Source organism: Melitaea cinxia, chromosome 27 (genome assembly GCF_905220565.1).
Source record: "Melitaea cinxia chromosome 27, ilMelCinx1.1, whole genome shotgun sequence".
NCBI classification, from domain to species: Eukaryota; Metazoa; Arthropoda; class Insecta; order Lepidoptera; family Nymphalidae; genus Melitaea; species Melitaea cinxia.
The window spans coordinates 4,279,940-4,291,930 of NC_059420.1; the positions used below are offsets into that span (position 1 = coordinate 4,279,940).

The 11,991-nt window shown below is 33.4% G+C and overlaps 1 long non-coding RNA gene across 2 annotated transcripts; it reads left to right on the plus strand.

Moving 5' to 3' along the window:
* Positions 1 to 423: 423 nt before the first annotated feature.
* On the plus strand, positions 424 to 4,636 carry LOC123666796. 2 transcript variants are annotated; one of them, XR_006745336.1, is made up of 4 exons: positions 424 to 634; positions 1,048 to 1,192; positions 4,194 to 4,350; positions 4,484 to 4,636. It is a non-coding gene; the product is annotated as an uncharacterized LOC123666796 (long non-coding RNA). The 2 variants fall into 2 exon arrangements; XR_006745335.1 differs by lacking the exon at positions 424 to 634 and having other exon boundaries at positions 668 to 1,192.
* Positions 4,637 to 11,991: the final 7,355 nt, after the last annotated feature.

An 11,991-nucleotide genomic window follows, 5' to 3' on the forward strand; every position in this document is an offset into this window, starting at 1 on the left:
AAGTGAATTAAAATGACAGAATATAAATTCTCTATATCCCACTGGGATAAAAAGCATTCTATATGTTAATCAAGATATTATTCTATATGTGTGCAAAATTTTATTCAAATCCATTCAGCTGTTTAAGCGTGATTTGTCACAAACCTCTTCAAAAACTTTCGTATTTAATATCATATTAATCCAATTTGGATTAATTACATAATCATGCAAATACTAAACGCTGTTATTATAGGTATTGTTTCAATTTCTTGCCAATGGAGGGTACCAGAGGCAAATTGGGCAAGACCACAGCATGTGTCAGGCTCAAACTACAGTGAGCAAATGTCTGGACCAGTTTTAAAAGTCTATTTATAGAAGGTGCCAATAATAATATTTTAAATTATTATAAATGAAAATTTACCACCTGTATTCATCTTATTATATAAATTTCAGACTCTTAGCTGAATGGGTACATTTTCCTGCCACAGAATCAGCTCGAAGGCGTGTGGCTGCTGGATTTGAGGCTAAATTTAATGTGCCAGATATATTGGGGGTCATTGACTGTACTCACATAAAAATATTTTCCCCTCCTGGACCACAAGGCGCCCACTACAAAAATAGGAGAAAGGATGCACACTCCATAAATGTCCAATTGGTATGAGTGTTTTCATCTCACTACAAGTAGTACCAAAGATCAAGACCATATTTCACAACATTCAATTTAAATATTACTTGATAAGTCACTTGGCAGTATTATCAATTGCTGTTACAAAATTTTCAAATAGTTATACAATTAAAATGCCATTGTTCAGTAAACAAAAACTTACTTCAGTAAAAAATCATGTTGTCACTGAAAAATTAACCTTTAATAACAATAATAGGATATCTAGACATATCAAAACAGCACCTTTCTTCAAATACTTTGTTTTTATGCTTTCTTTAAATATGTTAGTCTACTGTCCACTGGCTTTTCAGTTGTATTCGACGAGTAATTAGCAGTAGTAATTAGTGTTAGTAGTAGCCATTTAAAATTCTTTTTCACCATAGATTTCATGAATAATTTTACAGGTTGTAGATGCAAATTGTAGAGTAATTAATGTTAATGCCCGATACCCTGGCAGGGTACATGATGCTTTTATTTGGCACCACTCGAGTGTCAGAAATGAATTGAAAAGGCTGCATGAAAGAAGAATTGGAAATTACTTCCTGTTGGGTATGTCAGCTAAATATTATGCACAAACTATATTAACCCTTAACCACTGACATGTCATTTCATTACACTACTACTGACGTACGAATGAGATTCGTCAAATTTTTTAAAGACCTCTCAGACAGCCATCAATTGTAATTCGGGTTTTTATTCACTCTTAAGTGATAGAACATTTCAAACCTAAAATGCAAAAATAATAAAACAGTAAAAATACTCATAGCAAAATATTTATTTACCAACATTCTTAGTGTTATTGAAAAAATAACAAAAAAAAAAAAAAATAATAAAAAAAATATGTTTTAAAGCAACTTTTTCTTTTCATTTTTATACATAAATAAGAAAGGTTTTATGAGATCAAAATCATATTAGCAGCTAATCAATAGTTTATGCACTTTTTAACGACAGTTATTACAGGTCGGTTTTGAACACTGTAAACAGACCGGCTGACCGCACATCGTACACCCGTAATGGGTTCTACGTCGTTTCTGCTTGAAACACATATAACAGTTTTTCAAAGTCTCAAACTTTAGAATTTCAGTGCTTTGTTGGTTTGATTCTATAGGCTTATCTTTACCTAAGATACGCCCCATAAGACTCTTGAGCTCGTGAGAAAGTTGTGGTTTTGCATATCTACGCTCTAGGTGTGGCATTACTAAACGTCTTCCAAGGTCTTTCATGAATTCCATGCGTTTTGAGGAGTTATAATTAGATAATATAAAAGTATTGACAGCGGCGACATCCAAAATTCTGAAGAATATGACTAGTGGCCATTGTCTAGACCTTCTTGCACAAGTGTATTTTGCACACTTTTCGTCTAAGGAATCGACACCCCCTTTTGTTGCGTTATAGAATGAAATTATTTCCGGAATACTTTTAGTAGAGTCAATACTCTCTTCGTGGTGCATTGATGAGATCATTTGGACATTCTTCTTCTTTTTTGGAACATAAGACAGCAGTGTAAGTTCTTTCGTGAAACCATACATACTTAAATGAACTTCTCGTTTTTTTTTCAAGAAATTCGGGTGGTATTTCTCTTTTATTTTTTTTTAATGTTCCTACGTATGTCAAGCCATTTTTTTTAAGTTCTAAGCAGACTTCAATTGAAGAAAAGTAGTTATCTGCAGTGATATTTCGATTGGTTCTCATTATCGGTTTCGCCAAACGCAGGACACACTGCGTTGGCACTAATAATTTCTTTTCTTCTTCAGTAAGCCCGTTTCCATCACTGCTTTTTCCTGTATATAGATACGCATTGTATAAATAGCTAGTAGCACTATCAGTTAGGCATTTTATTTCCAAACCATACTTACATGGCTTATTTGGCATGTATTTTTTCCATCTACATCTTCCCCTAAAAGATACTAACATTTCAGCAATTGTTGTAGTTTCCCCAATTTTGTAGTACTTTTGACAATTTGATATGAATTCACCAAATATGTCGAAATAGCGGCAGAAACATCAGTTTGTTTTCTTTGGTCTCTAGTAGACGCATCATCAAACCTTAGACTTAGGAGAATCATTGCAAAACGCTCCTTAGACATAACTGCTCTAAAAATATCTCTCCCGGTTCCGTCCGTTGCAAACAATGCATTTATGTCTTCATCGTTCGATTTAAACACTGCACTGAAAATCAACAAGCCAATGAACGCATCAAGCTCCAAAGCGTCAATATTTTTCAGTTCAGGCTTATTTTGGCGCTTATATTTTTCTCTTGTCATTTCTAATCTTTGGTTAGTAAAGTTTATAATTTTATTTTTGATACTCTCAGATATTAGTAACCCGAATAATTGAGATGAAGAACTGTCAGGTGGAAATTCAGTTGCTGTCGATGGTACTACAATGTTGTGCGCAGGAGTTCGAGTAGTTCTTGATGGCCCTTCTGCGGACCACTTCATACAACGTCTTTTACTGTAAAAGTATTTTTTGTGACGAGGTTCGTCATTACTGGTTACAGTCTCAGGTTCAATTACCTGTCTGATAGTTTCTCTTTCTTGAGAGTTAGCTCGGCTTACTAAACTTGACAATAGAATGTCATTACTAGAGAATTCAGAGAGATAAGAAGCCGCAGGTGTTGGTAGAACAGCCTCCTCATTTTCCTTGTCTTCTTCTGATGAAGAATTTCCGCAATCTGACTGTATACAATCTTCTTCATCTGCCGATGATTCCTCAGATTCACACAGCAATGATTCTATAAATTCATCTGATATATTGCATTTAATAGGAACACGTTGCATTTTCCGCGATGTAGAAGGCTCAGGCGAAGTATTACACCGCTTACGGTTCATTTTAACTATAAACGAAAAAAGAAAGAACCTAAAAAAGTTACACTAACACTGACCATACGAATGTCGTACGTCAGATGGTCGACCTCACTTGTTTAGAAGTGCGCCACACGTCCGCTCTCCCCCACTGCGCGCGCGTCACTGGCGGCTAGGAAACTACTAGAAACGACGAGCACGAATTCCCGCGCAAAACAAAATTATGAACGAATAACACTTTCCGCGACGAATCTCATTCGTACGTCAGTGGTTATGGGTTAACTAAGGGTAAAATAAAAGCAATGTAAAATTATATTTATACAGACTTATAAAGAATGAAAACATTTTATATTGTCATCACATTTATTTCAAAGAACCAAAACCAATTACCTTCATCACACACACATTTCAAAGATAAACAGAAACCAAAAGTTACTTTTATCACAGCTTCTATTATAATATCTAACTTACTAAATAAGGATCTCTTTTATTATAACTAGTTGTTATATAATATTTATAAAAAATATAAGAATTTTGGTATAAAGATAGGAACTTAAAAGTATTTAACATACTAAATATAATCTTCTTAACTCAATCTTCAATATTACAAACATCACATTCAAATCGGTCTTCAATATTACAATAATCACAGCAATAGGGTCAAATTGAGTCTTTTATTTTTTCGCCTCATTTTCTTTATTAGCACCACACCTGTAAAAAATATTTAATTTCATTTATTATTGCAGGTGACTCAGGTTACCCATTAGAGCCATGGCTAATGACGCCAATCCTACATGCAGAGCTCAACACTCCAGAAAAAAAAATACACAGACTGGCACTGTCAAGCTCGTAATACAGTTGAAAGAGCAAATGGCTACCTCAAAGGTAGCCTAAGATGTTTAAGTGCTGACCGGGTCCTCCACTATGCACATATTTTCAATTTAATGAAACATTTTGGGTATTAAAATAGTTTTCAGTATCCATTTTTCTTAATATAACTTGTGAACAATTTTTAATGATGTATTGTTTATTATAGTGTACCACTGGAGGAAGACACAGCAAATGAGCAGCAGAGAGATCAGCCTACAGGAATGGAGGAACCTAGGCACCTCATTAGAATTGGTCAAATCAGACGTGCAGAGTTAATTAATATTTATTTTAATTAAATGAAGATTTTTAAATGATTGTACTTGTAGTTATCATTAATTAGCCACCTGTCCTCATTTTGCTCATTTTAACCAATTTGATTTACAAATATTGTGATTTTATATTTAAAACTACACTAAAACTAGCAGTGCACCGTGGTTTCACTTGCTTTAATTTGATAAAAAAATAGCCTATAGCCTTCCTCGATAAATGGGCTATCAACATTGAAGCAAGCTAGGAATATAGGGGCAGATGTACATACTAGTTTTGTTAAAAAATATTTATAATTTTAATGAATAAATTTTAACTTATCATCATCATTACAGCCTATACAGTCCACTGCTGGACATAGGCCTCCACAAGCTTACGCCAAAAATAACGTGAACTCATGTGTTTTGCCCATAGTCACCACGCTGGGCAGGCGGGTTGGTGACCGCAGTACTGGCTTTGTCGCACCGAAGACGCTGCTGCCCGTCTTCGGCCTGTGTATTTCAAAGCCAGCAGTTGGATGGTTATCCCGCCATCGGTCGGCTTCTTAAGTTCCAAGGTGGTTGTGGAACCTTGTTATCCCTTAGTCGCCTCTTACGACACCCGCGGGAAGAGAGGGGGTGGCTAAATTCTTTAGTGCCGTAGCCACACAGCACAGCACAAATTTTAACTTACTTTGATTATATTATTTAACCCTAACTGCGCATTTAAAAATCTATCATGCGGCAAGGTTTGGCGAACTCTTCGTGGTGCTTTAATTTTTGGAACTTGTACTTGCTGGCCTGAAGTTGTAGTTTCTGTAGGCTCTTGACTGAACTAAAAGAAAGGAAAAATACATTGATGTTTGAATACAGAAAGATCAGTTAAGAGATATTTTAGAACAGTGGCGTAACTATACCATCTGAGGCCCGTGGCAAATTTTTTGGATGGGGCCCTCCGGCGTCCCACTAAAAATAGTCACGTTAGAATTTAATTTTAATAAACCACTGATGTATGTAGTTACCAAAAACTATAAATAGCATCATGTGCATTTTAGTTAAATATCTAATAAGTTTTATTTTCAAGAACATAGGTTACAAATATTTATAATGAAATAACAATTTACTTTTAATAAGATTTTTTTATTAATAAAATTCTTTTCTCCGAGCTTTCTGTTCTGCAAAAGTATCTACCACATCATCAAAGTTTAAAGATTTTCAATAGACAGAATAGCCAAGTTACGTAGCCTGTCTTGTGCCATAGAGTTTCTTAAATAGGTTTTTATTAACTTTAGTTTCGAAAATGATCGTTCAGCACTAGCTGTAGTCACAGGAATTGTAACAAATAACATTAATGCAGTACATATTTCAGGAAAGCTGCACGACATAAAATAATTCTTTATTATTAATAAATCAGCAAGTTCTCTAATACACGAAGTCTTTTTTATTTCATCTCTGAAAGTGGACCGAAAACTAAGAATTTCCCTGGCAAATGATTCAGATATGTCTTTTTTTAATATATTTTAACAAATTCTAGAGCTTTTTTTAATAAATCAGTGTCATTTAAAGTTTGCAAAGTGGAAGGTTGCAAAACACTAAAATTGGAAACAATTTCATTCATTGGAAGGAAACGTGATTTCAGTTGATTAATAATGAAAATACGTTCACTTTAAACGAACTTTCTGGATCTTGAAGACGCTCATCTTCGCAAAGTTCGTCAAAATGGCGTTTTATCTTTCTCTGACGAGTTTTAGAAAATTCAGGGTTGATGGACCATTTTTCTGCTACACTGTTTGCTTCCATTTTTACATCTACAAAATCATGTCGATACCTTTCCAATTCTTCTAGGCAATTTTTCAAAAGTTTTGAGGCATTTGAAAGATCGGTGGCTTTAGACTGAAGTGCTTTAGAGGCTGCATCGATAGTTTGTATAATTTTGCAATGGAAAACCAATAACACGATAAAATTATAGTTCTCTACCTTCTTCTTGAGTGAAATAGCTTCATTTCTTTCATCTGATTTGCAGTTTAACAGAATTGTTTTCGTTAACGCTTTTTGGACTTCAACAAACCGAACTTTTAAAGCAAAAATAGCATCATAACGTCCTGCCCATCTAGTAGGGTTCAATATTTTTAATGTTATTGAAGTTAAAGACTCACTTCTCTATTAGATATAAAACTTGATAAAATATTCCATCTTTTGATACTATGCCCAAAAAAATTATAAATTTGTTGAACTGTGTCAAAAAAAATGTTGCATATCAATAACCTCTCTTACTGCATCATTAAGTACTAAATTTAAGTTATGAGCAGCACAGTGAACATATAGCGCATTTGGCTCGATATCTTTTATGAGTTTTTGAACTCCACCATAAGTGCCTTTCATTGTGTTAGCACCATCATATCCTTGTCCTCGACACTTATTTAGAGGAATATTTTTGTCGTTTATGGATTTAATAATTTGGTTGGACATTGCTAAGGCAGTTTGATCCTTAATTTCATAAAATCCTAGAAACGATTCTTTAATGACGAGTGCCTTTGGGATTCCATTAGCATCTTTCTCGATCGTACAATAACGGTGAAGTTCACACATTTGATCAGTTTTTGAAATATCTTGACTTGTATCGAATATGATGGAGTAAAATGGCGCGGCATTTATTTCATTAATGAGTGCATTTTCTATTTTTAGAACTAAAACAGAAATTAGCTCATTTTGTATTTTTGGACTTAAGTATTTTATCTGGCCCTTTGGTTTACTTAACAATTCTTGTAAAATAGGATCGTATTTTCCTAATAACTCAACAATACTCAAAAAGTTTCCTCGGGAACTTGGATCATTGCTATCTACTTTTTCTCTATGGCCACGAAAGGCTAAATTGCACGTTGAAAGTAGCAGAGTAACATCAAGGAGTCTAGAAAGTACTTGGCGCCAAAAAGATTTTTTTTCCTGATCATGGACTCTTGCTCTTGATCTAGTGTTCCGTGTAGTCGCCACTGTTGATACGTAAGACAAGAATCCATGTGAATTTTCGATGTTTCGTGTCTTTCTATGCCGTCTACAATATCTTTCCAGTCGTCATAGCCTTCTATCCAAACATTTTGTATTTTTTTAGATGCCCGATTTGCGAATAGCCAACATGGTTCACAGTACGCTTTCTGAAGTATTAAAGAATAGGATAGCCATGTACGTTCAAGTTTCACACCAGATATGGAAATAATATAGTAATGTTTTTCTTGGAAAGATCTATTGTTACTATCTTTTAAGAAAGGTCCCTTAGGTTTACAATGTCCGTTTTCGATCACAAAACGTTTCACTTGATCGTTAGTTCTTTAAAATTACCCTTATCAGTGATATATGATGAAGATGCAATATCGTGCACACTAAAATATGATTCATTTTTATTTTTGCTAGAACCTTGTTGTGGTTGTTCTGGATCTGGATATACACTAGTATCTGGTGCTGCATGTGCTTTTAGTTAGGTCTAATTCTTCACTATAGGAGCACTGTTCACTCGCGTTTTCATCAATAAAGTCACCATTCTTAAAATACTGACTAATTTTAGGTAACTTTTTATTTTTTTCTTCAGTCATCCTCTTTCTCTTTCGTTTTTCGCTCCCACTTAAATATTTCCTAGAACTAGACATGTTGATATATAACTTTCACAATTAACTTTATTTTAAATCCAATAAAACAAAAACTACGAAAAATCAAAGATACAGATGACCAACTGTTACAACAATCAAACAAAGAATGCGCAATAGAGCCCTCCGTAAATGAAAAATATAAATCCGGGATTCCCCTACATTGAGAGGGTTGCCACACATTGAAAATACCGTCACGTGGATTTGAAAAATTTATATGTAAATCGATAGTTAATAGTACGCGTTGATTTAGTAAGCTGAAAATATGTTAAAAAAAATATTATTATAAAAAAACAAAAATGTTTTACTTTACCGCTGTTTTTGATGAATTTTAGTGCAATCAATAGGAAATTTCGTGATTCAAAAAGGCACGTTGAACCCTTCCCCAAAATGAAGTTTGAATTCACTAAAATTCATCAAAACTTATTATAATTTATACAAGTTTAACTATGATTATTATGATTTATATATAAATTTTAAACTTATTATGATTTACATAATTATTAAAACTTATTATGATATACATATAATTTTTTCAAATCCGCAATGATAGGACTTTCAGTGTCACCGGCTTCTAGCTTATTTAGTTAACAAAATGAGAAAATTCCCCGACTGTCACTAGCTCGCCCACGTCACAAAAAATGAAGCAACTAATGGATGCGTTCTGAAAATCGACATCTTTTCGTTTTGAATGTGTTGAAGTTTTAATGATTAGTTTGAACTTATGGTCAATTAATATATGGTCTTTAATAATAATAATAATAATAATAATAATAATTTTATTTTAATTAAGACTTACAGTCCACTTGTTAGTAACATTAGTAACTTACAACTACGTTAGTACACTTAAATTAAAAATTAAAATTAACAATTTACCAATTCACTTGCTTAACCTTTCTTGCCTCACCACTACGCCAACAAAGTGCTGAAGCATAGGCTCAGCAAGCTTAGCACTGAACATTTTCAGAATTTTGTTAGAACTGAGCCGCATTCTGTTTAATACTTTAGTTGTGCCCACTTTGATTGATTTTAAGTACATAAAAAAAATATAATTTTTTAGTACTTAAATACAAATTTTGTTAAAAATGTTAGGTTATTTCTGAGTTCGTGGCCTCTTGGGCCGGGGCCCTCTTGGGTCGGGGGCCCGTGGCTTTTCGCCACCCCTGCCACCCTATAGTTACGCCACTGTTTTAGAATTTATAGTAGTGTAAATACAGAAAATGATTAAAACTGAAAATACAGTGTTACATTCAATTTTAGAATTAAATATCATTAAAATAAAGGTCAACTGGTAGAGATTCAAGGGTGAAACAAATACACCTTTGTACATATTTAATATTTACAATTAGTTCCTTGGTTTAGATATTGATGATTGAAAATTGTTAAATATGATAATAACCTAACTTTAAAAATAAAAAGGCTGACCCTAAAACTGTGAACTAAATATTTTACTTACACCTACTGGTGACTCCTCTGGGCCACAACCTACTGCCATCTCCTTCCCAATTGCATTGAGCACCAATGAAGAATTTTCTGATAATGTTGGGAGCACAACAAAATTTCCAGTTGTGTTTTTTGCCTAGCTTAAGGCTCCCCCTCCTCTCTGGCTTTTTTTTTGATCGCGCCAACACTTAAAGGAAAATTTTATATTAAAACATTTTATTATATCTAATAGGATTTGAAATATATTTTTGTGCGAGTTGTAACCCAAAATTCATATAATTTTAATCATTCAATTCATTAATGTAACTTAAACTAAAAATAATGTGGCTCATGTACCAAGTTCGTCAAGGGCTTGCTTTAATGCAAGCCACTGCTCGTTATTATTCTTCGCCCCAAGAGGGGCTCGGAACTCACCGGCGCACAGTGGCACAGAACCGTGCGTACCGTCTCAAAAATCTGTAACTTTTTTGTTGATTGAAGTAAATCGCTGAAATTTGGTATTTAGTGTCTCCAGAGTACATACAATCCAATAATGAATGTATCATTGTCAAATGTTTAATAAATAATATAAAATAAAATAAAACAAAATAAAAATGTATTATTTTAATATTAAACCATGGTTTGGTTAACTTATTGAATTATAATTTTACAGTTTTATGATATTAATAAACCTATTTTATGTTATTTTATATTACATATGAATCTTACATTTAAATAAATGACAAATATACAATAACCCACTCCAAAAATATGTTTTACAAATGATGTACGAAATTATTTCGATTTAAATAGCTAAGAGGTTCTTAGCTTCCTCTAACAATTTCTTGGATATACTGACTGATGATTCAGTGAATGTTGATTCTTTGCAAATACTTCTTTTCCAATGAAATGCTTTAGGGTGTTTACGGTTATATAATTAAAATCATATTTCAAGGCAAGACTTCCACCGCTTTGTCGTATTAAATTACGTAAGATCTTTTCCGTAGCCAAGCATATAATGTACACGTCTTCTGCAGAATAACATAGACCACCCATGTCTTTTATAGTTATAAGTGTGTGATGTGGAAGTTTATTTGGTGTAGTCAAACTGTCAATGCAATCTTCACATTTTAACTTTCTTGTTAATTGTTTTGAGACATATCCAGATATGTAACCTACTATCAATTTTGACTCACATGTAACGGATTCGCGATCAAGCATTGTTGCAAAGATCGATATCTTTCAGTTATTTTCAGCTTCTAAATTGGATGTCAGCAATGGTGTACTTTGTAATATTTCATAAGGTTGTTGGTCATATCTATTTAAACAGGAAGTACTGTTAATTATGTTTTCGGATGTTGAATTTAAAATTGAGTAGTTATCCAGAGGAGTGCAATTGCCGGTAAAAGATGACCGAAGTTCAAGGTGATTTAAGGTTTTTTTATAGGCTGCTCTGAATTGCAAAATATTCGGATTGTTATTGTAGCCGCCATGTCTTCTTATTAACCCAAAAAATAGTTCTAGGTGATCTTGGTTTATCCGATACATAGATATGTAGCGAAGCATCTGCTTTTCTTCAACTAAGTAGTTATATAGTGTCTTGAGCGATTCAATACATATTATGGCACCAATGAATCCCGTTTTCTTTGCAGAGTCAATTATGTTTTTCTTGGAAATATGTAATAATATTCTGGATATGTACGATTTTATTTTTCTGTTACCCACACATTAGGAATTCTAAACATTTTTGAATATTTTTATTTTCGGTTTAAGCGAACCGTGGCGCCGTCTATACCGAACCGAAAATAAACGAACCGAACCGAACATAACCGAAAATAAAAATCATCATATCAAGAATTTCGCTCTAGCGGGTACATCATTCCATAGCTTAATTGGCTAGAGCGCCGACACGTTCAGTCGGAGACGCGGGTTCGAATCCCGCTGGAGCGGTCAATTTTTGATATGATATTCAAAAATATTCTGGATGTCTGGTTTGTTCGTTTAATTATTCTTTTTGATTGAGAACGAAATTTTAATGCAAGTATAAATGATTTAACTTAAGAAAATATTTCAGACTTGCTTTTTCTATCGATAGGACGCTTATAACCATAGAAATTACATTTCCTAGAATTCATAATGTCAAAAAAATTATTAATTAAAGTTATGAAATTCACTGTTCCCGATGAATCTTGAAACTGTCTCGAATTCAAAACTTCATCACATAGAAGTAAAGCTTTTGCTACGCTCATACTGAGCAGCTGTGTTGCAAGCTTTACTTTCATAATTTGCTGTCGAAAATTTATATGACGAGGTGTTAATTTATTTCCGAATCTAAGACCTTCATTTTGTTGAAGCTTATTAAGATTTAT